General features: G+C 43.4%; 1 long non-coding RNA gene across 1 annotated transcript; it reads left to right on the top strand.

Moving 5' to 3' along the window:
• The first annotated feature begins 10,313 nt into the window (after window positions 1–10,313).
• LOC112945438 lies at window positions 10,314–11,033 on the top strand. The gene is made up of 3 exons (XR_003249010.1): window positions 10,314–10,378; window positions 10,656–10,731; window positions 11,007–11,033. It is a non-coding gene; the product is annotated as an uncharacterized LOC112945438 (long non-coding RNA).
• Window positions 11,034–13,908: the final 2,875 nt, after the last annotated feature.

The raw sequence follows: 13,908 nt of genomic DNA, 5'->3' as shown, positions 1-13,908 counted from the left end.
TTTGCTTTGTTTTTTAATAGAGCAGACCCAGTATGGTTTGGTTTTCATGCAGTGGCGAGTGAGGAATTGATTCATTTTTATAGTTTATGCAAGTGCTTTTATGGTTAAATATTAGATGACTGTGCCCAGTGAATGAGAGCTCTTTTAGTTGCACATCGACCCCTCAGAGAAGCCCATTTGATAACRCAGTGGGAGAGAAAACAAAAGCTGAATTAATTACAGGACTTCATATATTCTGTTGCAGCACTGGAATGAGCAGAAGCAACTGAACTTAATTGGAATAATTGATAAAACCCAACAAAACTGAACAACTACTAAAATACCAAATTGATTTGGAGTTGATTTAATAATGAAATTAACAGTGGAATTAATTAAAATAGGTGAAAGGCAAGTCAGAAGATGAGTGTCCCACAATCTTTCTCTACGTTTTCCTGAGTTTGCCTTAGAGACTTGCGTGTGGAGAGCTACAGCGAGTGAACTTTGCAGAATGTAAGCAAAGCCAAGTCATGTTTTATTCAGTTTAAGGACAGCTAAGATTTAAATTACACAGGCTTGGATTCTGAATCTAAACTTGGGAGTAGCAGGTTCATGATTTAATAGTGCATCCTCATTTAAGAAAATTGCAATGCTTGCAGTCCACAGGCAGGAATTTTTAATTGCATTGAAGGGCTCATTTAATTTAGATTATTCAAGTCATTTTATCTAGATAAGGTCAAATCTAAAGGTGAGGAAACCTTAATATTTTGACAATTTTGGAGATATACAGATAGAAAAAAACTTCTGATTTTTAAAGTGTAATAGTAATTATTTAAAACCTGAGCGCTCAGATCTTTGAGCAAGAAAAAAATATTTAGCTATATAAATAACTATTTATGGGAATATATATAAAAATAAAAAATCACCTGATGATTCTGGGCACAGCCTGAGCTGTACGGACCCTCCAGGCTGGCACAGTTCTGACATGCAAGTTCTTGTATGTAATGGTGTGGTGCAGCTAGCATTGCTCTTGTGATATCCCTTTCCTAGCAGTATCTCCTTGCTTTTCAGCTGATGAGGATGGCTCTCCACCATCTTTCTAAAGCTGTGCTTTGACTCATGCCTCTGATGCATACTAGCCTCTTCTCTACGGTATTTTTCCCCCAAGGCGTGATGATATTAATCCCTCAGTGGTCTTGTTTTGGAGACCATGCTGATTTTGCTAGCTCATTTTGCACCTGGAATGTCCAGCTTGTGTTCTTCTTTCCCACCGTCTCCCTTAGAGCACTTGCGTGTTTGGTGTGCACACTGAACAGAGGTGTTTCTTCTGGAGGGCCTGCATTATGCTTAGTACATAAGCATGCGTGAGGACATACGCTCTCAAGTGACCTGTCTTGTCGCAACAGCTTTATATGGAGTGGCAGGCCGTAGTTACATCTGAGAACAGGATCTGAGGCAGGAGTTGCATCAGATGTAGYCAGCAGCTACATCTGAGCAAACAGCCAGTTATCATTGCATGGCCTTCCTCTTGCACATGTAGGCTGCCTCAGAGCAGGCCTCGCGGCCCTGAGAGTCTCRTGCTCCTGTGGGCACCTGGTGGGGCAGCTGGAGAGTTGGCTTCCAAGCTGCCCTGACCTCCTGTGGTGGTTGGTGACCTAATTTCCAAGTCTTGCCACATCTTTGGAGGCTGGTGCCTCTCCGTTTGGCAGAGCTGGTTGTGGTTCATACCTACCTGTATGTTTGCTGTGCAAACGCCGTGCTTGTGTTGTGCCACAGCAGCAGCACCCTGTTAACCTCCTCTGAGTAAAGCTTCCTCTTCTTCAGACCTACCAAACCTGATGTGTTGGGGGCGAGATCCTGCTCACGATTCCTCTGGAGCTCTGTCRCTCCTGTGACCCATCAGCAGCATCACCTCCTCCTTGTCACTCCGCATAGGACCTTGTGTGTCTGTTGTGTCTATGGCCTGCGGCCTCTCATGCCCATGGTTGAGGGGAGGATGCAGGACCCTGTTGGGTGTCTCCTTCCCAGCCACTGCCACACACCTGGGCTGGGGGCACAGGGTCCCCTCCCCTCTTCCAGCCTGTGCAAACTCTTTTTTCTTTAAAAAAAAACCCTCAGATTTTGATTAAATATGCTGGAATTCAGATGTTGTCACTGCTGGCTGCAGAGAAAAAATGATATTCTCATTAAAAAAAGAAAAGAATGAAAAGAATTCCTAAATGACTCTAGTAGCTTGGATTAAAACTCAGACAGACTTTTGCTCTTTCTCTGGACTACCTGAAAGACTTCATGGTAGGGGAAAGCAAAAGTTACCTAACGCAGTTACGAAATGTCAGTCCCGACTGTGCAAAGTTCTTGTTGCACTAAGGCTTGCAAACTGCACGTCATTTCCTAATTAAAAAGTGATGAGTGGACGAGGGCCTTTCCCCGCTGCCTCCGAGCCCCGCGCAGCCAGAGGAGCTGCCACTGTTTCCCACCTGCCTGGGTGTCCTCAGCCACCGCCACCCACTGTGCCCCTTGTTTCTTTTTGGAGCTAGGCTCATCAAGGAAAGAGGTTAAGCATGAAACCACTTTTTATTGCCAGCAAGGGGACACTGAATGACTGATAGTAAAGAAATAAACCAGGAAAGTACATTTTCTCTGTGCTAACCATAATTTTGAGTTGAAGTCCGAGCATAATCTACTGTTACAATAAAGTAGAGAGTTAAAGAAACTAATATGCTTTCTGGTTCTGGGTCTCTTTTGAGATATTTTATCTGTTTCATTTACTTTAGTGATGTCTGGTTGTAATACTACCAGTGTTAAAGTGACTTTTTGTTTACCTCTGTCTTGGCAAACCACAAGAGTGTGTTTTCTGCTATGGTGCAGCTCCTCTCAGCAGAAAAKAAATTTGGTGGTATAGGCAAGCAAGTCACAAATGCAATTATAAATTACAAATTTTCCAAGTTTAGGCATTTTTGTCCTAGGCGCACAGTTGGCATTTCAATAATATGACTGTTTTGTGAGTTCTGGTTGTATCCAGCAACAGRTAAAAGGGTTTGTGGACCAAGCACAGCTCATCTAGCTGGGGCTTCCCACCAGAACTGTTGGTATCTCACAGCATCATGTGCTGCCATAACCCTGCATACACCAACTTGTCCTCCGGTGCTGTTGTCTTCTCCATGGTCACACTCCTTTGCAGTTTGTTTATTTTCTTCCCAGCAAACAAGGTCAGATTTCTGTGGTCCCTGCTGTTACTGAGGAACTGGCCAGTGGCTCTGCTGCCTGGGTTCTGCTGATGGGCCGAAGGAGCAGCCCTTTCAGTTCTTTATTTTGGAGAACGCAGTGTAGATGGGAGCTGCTCRGTCTTTGGTGTCCTAACGGAGAGGGTGGTCTCTGCAGGCACTTTTTTGGTCACCATTCTCCACAAGGAAACCTCTAGGGCCTCTTGTCTGACTGCTCCAGGCTTGGACTCCGTTCAGCACCTGTGATACAGCCAGAGAAACCCGACATCCAGGTGGTGCATCCAAGACAAGGGCGCACTGTACCCGACACACCCTCCTTTACTAASACCCTCAAAATCTTAACCAGGAAATCTACCCAAATCTTCTCTATTCTCACTGTTAAAAACAAACAAACAAAAACTCTTCGTGTTTGATCTAACTACCTAACTCTACTGATCTAGATTTTTTTTTACTCTTCTGTTCTCAGAATGGACAGTTAGGAGTTTCTGCTGTGTGGCTGCCCTTTAAGGGGAATACAATGCCCAGAGTTATGCTTATTTTTCTTACTGGGGAAGCCAAGAAGAACTGGAGATTCCTTGGTACTTCTTACCTATGCATTCCTAGATATTTACCCATAATGTGATATTTTCTCATTTGGCATTGTGTGCAATGTGCACAGCATTTCTGTGGCACTGCTGACTTGTGATTCATGGWAGTGCCTTGATCCCTTTCTATTGACTTGCTACTTATCCTCTCCTCATCCTGTATTTTTCCATTGCCCTTTCGAATTGTATCCAATTTATTTACAGCTTGACTTTATTTTTTTTCCTTGCTTTGCTTTATTCTCATCTAAAAATACAAGCTATATAGCCTGAAAATACATAGTTACACCTTATGTAAGGAGCAAACAGCACTTTGCATGTCACGCTTACCTTTCAACAGATCTAGATAGCTGCCTGTCTTCTCTAAGGCTGCCTGAAATCACTGCTTGCTCCGTGGAATATTCCATCAGAACGGTGCCAATTGCCTCTTGCAGCCTCTCAGAATAACTGTACAATAATACCAGGTAATTAAGTTCCACTTCTATTGCCCTTTTCACCAAGGATGGCATACCCTTGCTTTGAACTGAAAGCCTGCAGGGAAAATCGATTCCTGTGTTGTGGCCCAGCAGGATCCGTGACTAGGGGCTGCCGTGACACCGYGGTGACAGGACCAACGCTGTCCTATGGGGCACGTGGCACTGACCCTGCACAGGAGGTGAGCAGATGTCGGCTCGGGCAAATGGGCCTTGGCATGGGTGACGAGTCAGAGGAGGAACCGCTGGCCCTGAGGACACCCAGGGCTGTGCTTGAAGAGATTCATCTCCGTGCTGATGAATACCTGAGTAACAGAGTCGAGCCAGGCACCAAAGGAATCCTCATGGTGACAGAGCAGTTGCTAGCAAAAGCTAAACTTTTCTGCTTTCCTCCCTCAGCAGATGCTCCATCCCTCTCCTCCTCTTCCCCTCCTTTTCTTCCCTTTCTCTCTCTTTCTTTATTTCTTTTTTTTTCTTTTTCTTTTTTTTTTTTTTTAACAAAAAAGGTGGCTCTCCGTGGGCTCGTTCCTAGTAACATGGAAAAATGGAGGCCAGGCTGTGAATTTGTAATGCAATTTGTAATGCAATTTATAATGCATCTCTCCTTGCCTTGAGCTGGAAGAGCCTGCGGTGGGACAGCTGCAAAAAAAAAAAAAAAAAAAAAAAAAAAANCCAAAACAAACAAACATAAAACCACAGATGTTTAATGGGGCAAGTAACAGATCATCCTTGGCGGCATCTTAGTCTTTGTTTTTTACAGGTATTAGTGGAGGGACCAAACCTCTAGGCTCTGCTTTGGCATTGATGGATGAGATGGGATGTGAGTCCAGCTCYGGAGAAACTTCATGCTTGTGTTAGAGGCCGGTATATTCAGATGGAGCCTTRGGGATGAGGCAGGATGTGGAGGATGGAGAAGGTGGTAGCTCCAGGACATCCTGGAAGTTCCAGCATGAAGAGGTGGCAGATCCCGTCTCACCTTGATGACTTRGGGTCTGTAAATGTTGCACAGCTCCTGCCTCAGTTTCCTGAGCCACGTGCATTGCCCAGGGATGTTGAGAGAATTTATCATTATGAAAATTAAAAATACCACAGAAACAGTAAGGACTGGAGCAGTGCGCCTGTTCAGCAGAATGTGGGGTCTGGCAGCAGGCATAGAAATGGCAGTTTTAATTATAAATGAATTTATAATGCAATTTGGAGCTAATACGTCTGGCACAACATTTTTCTGCAGGAACTTCTAGGGTGCTGTGCTGAACAAATTGAGTGCAGCTTTCACTAAGTTGCCCTAAACAATTGCACTTGTAATTCAGCAAATTTCTGACCTTTGCTTCGTGAATAAATTTGGATGGCGAAATGAACATATACATGAAAATACTTTTTGCTTGACATTTAGGTCCTCTTAATGAGGGTGTGTAAAAGAATAAAATTCTAACAAACACAGGTTATTTCAATAACTGAAACAGTAATGTTTTAAATTCCATTGTATATTTTCCAGCTAATCATTCATACGAAGCCTTCTAAAGAAATCCGTGGAGCTGGACACCAAATTAAAAACAGTAAATGGGCTTTTTTGTAAGGAACACTRTCTGGCAATAGCAGGAGAACTGTACAGCCAGTGCATGATCTCTGGTTTCTCTGTTCCCCTCTGAGGTGCTGAATTCCAGATAAGATGATCAATAAAGGAAAGCTTGCCTCTGCGTTCAAGTCCATTTCTGTTGTYAGTTGCTAGTAATGGCCCTTTTTTTTCATTTCTTTTTTTTTTTTCCTTTTCCTGGTGGGCTCAATCTTGGCTGTGCCACTGTTCAATTGGTAAAACTTAGGGTCATGCATCGTTTCAGAGGTTGTTCAACTGAGGTCAAGGACTTTTTGCAGATTGTTTTACTAGATATCAACCAGTATAGAAATACTTTGTGTTTGCTGACTGTATTCTTTTTTCTTTTTTCTTTTTTTTTTTTTTTTTTAGGGAAAGAGCAAAAGATACTTTACATTTATAAACTCATATCTTCAACCACCCTCACTCTGAAAAAAAAAATAAAGCTCTAAGAATATGGAGGCTTTCAGAGGAAGGTGTTATAATCTGATCATCTCTGTAGATCTGATATAACATATAGCATGATAKAATGATTTTTGTTGTTGAATCTACTTACAGTTTCAACCGGGAATGCAGCTGAAAAAAATCTGATCTATGTGTTTGTAAGAAGGAAAAGAGCAAAATGAAACAGAAGCAATGTTACCTGTTYATCACTTCAGAGAAAAAAAAATGCAGAGAGAAATGCTTGAAATTGTTCACAGACAAGTTTAATGAGTAAATAACTTTATCTATAACTTTATTATTTGTAAATAATTGTRAACAGCAAATGTTTAATTTGCTTTGCTTGATACATTAGGAGCCTAGTGAGGATAAGAGATTGGGACTTCTGGACCATGTTACTTGTCCAGCCGCAATGTGACTGGAAACCTTGCCTTAATTCCTCCTTGTAGGGAGGAATCCAGTGACAGTGACACTTGCTTAACTGTTTGAAAGCTGCAAGTCTTCATAGATGTTCAAGTCCTCTGATTCTGAGGTAAGTTGCAGTGCAGCACAAGTCCAAAGTGCAGGTATAAAGAACTGCTTGCAATGCTTGGCTAGTGCCTTTTTGAGGTGATTTTTTCTCTTTCTCTGCTTCTGTCTTTTGCAAGTGCCTATGAAACTTTCCATCTGTTGACCAAAATGCGGGATTCCCAAGTGGCTGCCCTTGAAACTCACATTAACTGTCTCCAYGTCAGCTGCTGGGCCTGGACCCCGGCCTTGCTCCTGGAGATCACTGCTGCCATTCAGTGCTGCTGGCTCTTGGAGTACATCAGCCATACATCAGCCTCGGTGCCCCAAGTGCTCCTGACACGAGGCAAATTTTTATGGTGGTATAAAATGTAATTTCCTGGCTTCTGCACTCAGAGGACCCAAGGGTTTGGAAGCAGCAAAACCTGGGCCTAGAAAAGGCTCCAGTAAGGTTCTAGCCACAGTGCTTCAGCTCTTTGCCTGTTATCTATGGATGTGAGCTTTTCAKCAACTCTGCCCGTGTCCCACTAGTTCCCTCATTATAGTCACAAATCTTTTGGGGGCTGTTTCCTTCATTTTATTTTTGAAATTTCCCATCACTGTGGCACCAACTTTTACTTCAAACTTCCACATGTAGTGTTTGAGCTGTGTCAGATCCTAATGGCTTTGATAAAAGCCTCTCTGCAATAGCCAGGAAGATGAGGGTACAAAGAGGCTGGATATAATAAAATAGCCTGRCCTGGCTGGACAGGCCTGGCCAATGCTATGTTTGTGCCAGGGCTCTTAATATTGCTTCTAGCTGGGGAACTGAATGAGTGTTGGAGCTTGGAGGAAAAAGGGAAAAAGTTTTGCCCTGCTTCTGCTATTTCCCTCACCCAAGTGTCCCTCCATGGCTTAGGTCCATCCCCAGATTCTCCTGGGATTTAGGTGACAGTAAACTATTAGGGGTGATGGCATGTCCTGATTACTTGGAGGGAAATGTTTCTTCCAGCTTCAGTCRAGCAGATGTAGTCTAAGCTCACGTTGCAGACTGGGACCCACCTTCAGAAGCCATTCCCCACCTCTTATAAACCTGCCTCTCCTAGAGCCTCAGAATAGGAGACCTCTCACTTGTAGAGTGAAGGACATACTTTGGGGAGAAGGGCTGGTGCTTCCTGGAGCAGAGCACCAACAATATGCATAAGATAATGAGGGTTTTTAGTGATGTATGTGAGGCCTCAGYGAGACATTTCGGTGTAGGCAGCTTATATTAAGAGTTCTTCACTTAGCCATAGTCATAAGAGATAAATCTTGCTTGTCATGCAGAGTCTACARCTGTGAGGGCTGCAAAAATTGACGGTTAAGCTGTTTGTTATTAGCAGCAGGCAAGCAGAATGTCATGTATGGTCATGTGTGAAAGATTTCCTGTAAGTGTAATAGTGMAGTTTTCTTGGCATGCTCGGAGCCTTGTAATCTGTTGGGTTGATGAAGGCCTTTCAGCTTGTTCCTTTATTTTTCAGCCTCCTCCATTCCTGAACTGTAAAGCTCTTCATCTGTCACTCCGGCTGCATGYAGCAATTGTCCTTTGATTGCTCAGTCAATAGGCAGCAAAACCTTAGCTGTTTTGTGCTGGATATTAACAAGCCCAGAGGCTGGTCCTGCAAGCTCTCCTAATTGAATTTTGCTTACAACAACACAGCGGTGAGTCATCTGGTAGGATTAGACCTATAAATTGTCCCCATGTCTTTTTGTGTAACGTCCTGGGGAATGTCACATGGGTGTGAAAGTATGTTTTATAAAGGGATGCCCTTTGCAAATGACTCTGCAATATTCTGCAGTGGGCTCTYAGGTAAGAGGATATTAACTGAATAAATGAACTCCAGGCTTTATGTGCTTTATGAAAAAGTCAGTCTGGATTCAATAGGGATGAAGGTGATTATGTTCCTTAGAAACTGAATGGCACTACTTAAATTCTGCAGCAGTTTTATCCTTCATGTGTTTTTCCTAGATCATCCCAAACAAGAACTAGTTCTCAGCTGAAATCTAGAGAGTAATAAACATTAGATGTGAGGCATTCCTGCTTCTGTGGGAACTCTCCACTGCGGGCAGTCAGTAGTTCTCCTGCAGAAGAACAGGAACAGAAGCTGGATGCCTCCCTGGTGTCCATGGATTTGCTGCAGATATTGCTTTGCTGATGGAGTGTGAACAGCAAGTTTGATCTGGGCAAAATTAATCAAGAGATCAAAGCTTTGGATCTTTTTCAAATAGTTCAGTTCRTTTCTTGTGAACTGTAGTGACTCTACTAGTGCATAAACCCAAACCTCTGCAAGGACATCCAGAACATGTCCTCCATCGGGTTTTTGGTTTCTTTGGTGAAGAAGTGTTTATTTTGCTCGTGGCACAAAACAATATGGCAATGCAGACAGCAAGTTTCTGTCCATAGTGAATGTGGCCTACTTTTGGTAAAGTTTGCAATTTGCAGGCCTTAAGACTTCTTAAAAACATGTGTTTATCATTTATTCAACTAAATGCTGTCTTTATCTGCAAAGTTCACCATGTGCCAGCTTCTGTCAGAACCACCTACGCAAAAGTTACTTGATTTTCTTAATATAGGAGAGCCTAGGCTGAAACACCTGAGCATGCTCTTAAGTTGATAGTCTCTCTTATCTTATGGAAAAAAACACCTACCTCTTGAATTTCAGAAAGTCAGTCTGCTGCCCTGCAGCCCACAGTAGGCAATGGCATCTCCTTGCAGTCTCTAGGTCATGCTGCCCAATTAACACAATTGGCATCACACTGGGCTTCTAGAAGCACCCAAGTATTTGGTTGGAAAACACCCACACTATTGTTCTCAGAATCCTGTTGTTTTGCATTAAATATTCTTGGCCACTGATGGRGAAAAAGATTTTGTGAGAAGGTTTCTTTGGTGTTGCAGTGCATGGGTGACTCGGCCTTTGCACGGTGCGATACCACTTCTTTAATCCAGTCTGGCCTAAAATCTGTTTTAGCTTAAGCCAAGCAAAGCTGCAACAAACTGTGTTTAATTAAGAACATCCAACACAAGTGTTTTGGAGTGTTGCCCTGAGAGCTGTGTGGCCCAGAGCTTGGCTCTGGCAGGGACCCATCAACCTCCAGATGGTATCAGGTTTCTTTTGTGTCCTTGATCTCCCCCCAGAAGTTTCTGCTCCCCCAGACCTGCCCATCTAATTGCAAGTATCATCACCTAGCACCTTTGTGTGAAGTCAAAATCAACTGAGTTAAGGAGAGGAAAAGCAAAAAGGAAGAATTTAGCTTTTTTTTTTAAAGGCAATCCAGATCGCTTGACTAAACTAGCTTAGGGGACTGATTACATGAGCTGTCACGCTGGTGTGTTGGAGGGAGCAGCTATCTACAGAGGAGGATAAGGCACCAGCTGTGCTGCTGTAAGGGGCAACTGATCCTGCTCTGCTGATTGTTTCCACCCTGCCAGCCCTTCCGCCGGAGCAGTTTGGGGCTCTAGGCGGATAAATGTGGCCAAATGCAAAGCCTGGGACCAGCTGGTCGGTTGAAGCCTTGGGTGCACATCACTGCCGGAGCCTGCCAAGGCCCCCGCTCGGACACAGCCAGGTTGCTGCTGTCCAAAGCATATTTTGACCTTTCAGACCACTCTGCTAGCAGAGGAAGTGGACTAAGTAATCTGGTGCACAGCTGGGAGCTGTAATTTCTTCTCTCATGTTATTAGAGCCAGGAAAGGACAATTTCAGCTGCTTTAAAAGCCTGTTGAGGCTCTGTTGAAAACTTTGGAGTTTCTCTYTCTTTTTACATCTTCTAAGCTTTCTTTTCCCTCCTCAACATCTTTCATCCCTGTGTCTTTCCTCAAGCAAAATGTCTCTTCTGTTTGTAGACAATACCGCTCATCTTCTAGAGCGTGGAGGCACACAGACACAAATCACTGAGAACATCCTTGTTCCCCAAGGCAGGTAAGTTTTCACAGCAAAGGGAAGTCTCAAGCTTATATTGTTGTGAGATTACCAGAGTCTTTATTCTACTTAAGACTTTTAGAGTATACATAAATCTGAATTTGAAATCTTAATGAGATCCTCCATGTAAATACCTGTTGTGAAGCAGYTTTCTGTTACCTGTGAGCATCTCTCTGAAGGTGGGAGTCTAGTTGTTGTTTTGCCTCTTGGGGGCAGAGAAAGGGATGAATCTACTTGAATACATTTGCCTCACACCACCTCCCCTTCATTTTCAGAGAGCTCCCTGACGTTATTTTGAATAAATGTAAACCTTACATCTACGTGCATCTGTCCTGGAGAGTTGCTGCAATCTCTGTGTTGATTTCCCAGGAAGAATGGAAACTTGGGACAACCACAAATGATTCTTACAATAACATTAGAGAGCAGAACGGCAGTGGGTCCACTGTGGAGAGTGAAGCTGAGTTTTTCTCCTCATGAAAGAAAGAAAAGAGCTGCAGGGTTATCAGAGCAGAGCAGTCACGTCATTACTGCTTTATCTAGGAGTGAGATTTAAAAACAGGATTTGGGTAATAAATACAGGCTTCATGCTAGTTATTAAAGTAAACACAGAGCATCAAAGATAAGCCTGCTGCATTTATTCATGGATAAGAAAGTAATATAGGAGGAACACAAATGTTTTGTCAGGGGAAATTTGCCTCTCCCGAGAGCACCATTTAATTTTGATTGCCTGAAGGGAACTGGGTCCCATTTCTTACTGAAATATGGAAGAACGAGAGTTTGTGACCTCTTCTGGGCCATGGTCAAGGGGTCAGACTCCTCAGCAACTTATTAGTAGGAAGTAAATTGCCAATCATCCACTGGTACCTCTCCATATATATGGTTTTAACCATGGTAAATGTGGACTAATTTAACTTAGTTTAGAGGGACACTTGCAGTCTATCTACCTCCCATTTCTGTGCCCACAGCATGTGGGCAAGTGTGCACACAGACTGCCCCAGGCTTGGAGATGGTTTGCTAGGCCTTGGTGACTGGATCATAGCCCTATTGCCTAAGCTTAAGATGAGAAATGACAGGTCAGTCATTTCACAGGTCAGTGTAGCCAATGAAGGGAACAAGGAAAGACTGACACTATTTAATTGACCACAGTTCCCACCTAGGCCCTCTGGCATGCAAAGGTTTCAAGGAAAGGACAACGTAGGCTCCCTAAAAGCGTTCCTGGGAATTGCGTCCATGCCTAAGAGGCAGTGTGAGAGAAATAGCAGGCAAAGAAGAGCTCAAAAAAGGAAGGTCGAATCATTTATGTATTTGACTGAATGTGCTGGGGATAAAAAGGATCCATCAGAGAGATGCCAGATGGAGAGCTGCCGTGGTAAGGTGTTCCGCAAAAGTGGAAGAGGGTCAAGGTGGTGGTACCAAAGCCAGCAGTCACTGAGTGATGGTGAAAATGTTGCTTCCCCTAGCAGTTTTCTTCCAGTGGTATCATGATGACTTGGGTAGCAGTAACATTTAGAACAGAAAAACATTCTAAGATGGAAGGAAGGAATCAAACACACAGGAATGTTATAAACCATCATCCCACTAGTGTGCTTTGTAAAGGCATAGAGGGCAGGGTTCCCCAGGGGTGCAGGGGTGACCACGTGGAGGACCTTTATGCTCTGTTCACTTCTGGGACATGGCTGTTGAGGGACCGTCTGTGATACCAGATGGGTGGGATAGAAAGAGCAAGCTGCCAGTCTTTCTCTGATTGAGTATGTCTGTAGGCCGCATGAAAGAAAACTACTTCTCTTTGGAACAGGAAAATGTGTTGGCAAGTAAAGTCCTGAGACCCTCTCCTGGATTTCCACCATGGTTGGAAGCAGTTCAGATGTAGAGCGTTGTCTTGTCTTATTGGGACATTGTTTCCTCTCTGCTGTTAACCCTTTATTAGGGTATCTCTGGTAGAGTGAAGATCAGGAAGGCCAAGATAATGTCAATGAGCAGGTTTAGGTAAAGGATAGAGAAGGTCTAGGTAAAGGATATAATCATGGTCACATACACTGTCAAARCAGCATCCTCAGTGTCAGCAAAGACACAAAATATTGAGGGATGCCCAAACTTCAGCTTTTGATGGACTTAATTTAGCTTAGAGGACGTCTAGAAATAATGCATAGGATTCTTGGGATGGATGCTCACTAAATCCAAGGCATTCCAGGGTTAAGGGAAGGAACTGTTGCACTTGTTGGCATCACCATGCACTGCATGTTCTGCTTCAGAGCCTACTTTGAGAATTCCTTGRAGATTTGTCAAAACTGTCTCATGGCAATTTCTGCCTCCCTCTGCTATGTCTTTTAATGAACTGAATTATATATGAGATTATATATTATTATATTATATAGAAGATGAGAGAGATATCCAGAGATGATTTCTGAAATCACAGAACAGAGGCTGCTGCAGAGCAGCCACTGCATCCTCCAGCAAACCATGGTCAGGGGACCAGGAGGACCAACCTGGGCACAGTTCTTCAGGGAAGATGGTAGGGTGCTGCATCAGTTGCTTTCTCTGATTTCCTCCTAAAGGGAGAGCAGGACACCAGCCAAAAAACCCTTCATATACTCCTGAACTCTGGAGATGTGAGGATTTTGACCCCATTGATATCTGTGCCTAGGAGTTTATATAATTAGTGCCATATTCTTCTATTATCTTCAAGTGATCGTCTTGTCACCACCAGCTGATGCTCAAGTTCTGACTGTAAATAAGATGAAGCACTAGTTGTGCTTCAGGATTTATTTTGAGTAGAGTAGATCAATTTTAATGAAAGTTGGTGCATTGCAGTGATAATCCCGTGGCTGGTTATCACTTGCCTGTCCTGTGTTCCCTGTGAAGCAGCAACATGTTGCTGCTTCAGGATAAGGCTGCCTAATTGGTCTCCAGTTGCTTTCCAATGTTTCTGTAACATTCAGCAATGCTTATTAAAAATATTTCTCACAACTAAAGGACTGGCAGCTGTAACAGATTAGGGAGCTGGGCTGGTGTATGAAAAGAGCAGAGAATGATGGAGAGGGGGTATGTTTGGCATTTGCAGTTTCTTGCAAGGCCTTTTTGCTAATGAAGATAGAAAGCTCAATTCTCTCTTCTTTTGAGTAATGTTYTTCAAGTGGAAATGGAGGATTTGTAGCTCTTACCCACTGCACCGTGCTC

Source organism: Nothoprocta perdicaria, unplaced genomic scaffold, assembly GCF_003342845.1.
Source record: "Nothoprocta perdicaria isolate Ctin4 unplaced genomic scaffold, notPer1 scaffold_19, whole genome shotgun sequence".
In the NCBI taxonomy this organism is placed as follows: Eukaryota; Metazoa; Chordata; class Aves; order Tinamiformes; family Tinamidae; genus Nothoprocta; species Nothoprocta perdicaria.
This window is presented reverse-complemented; position numbering and strand designations above follow the sequence as displayed.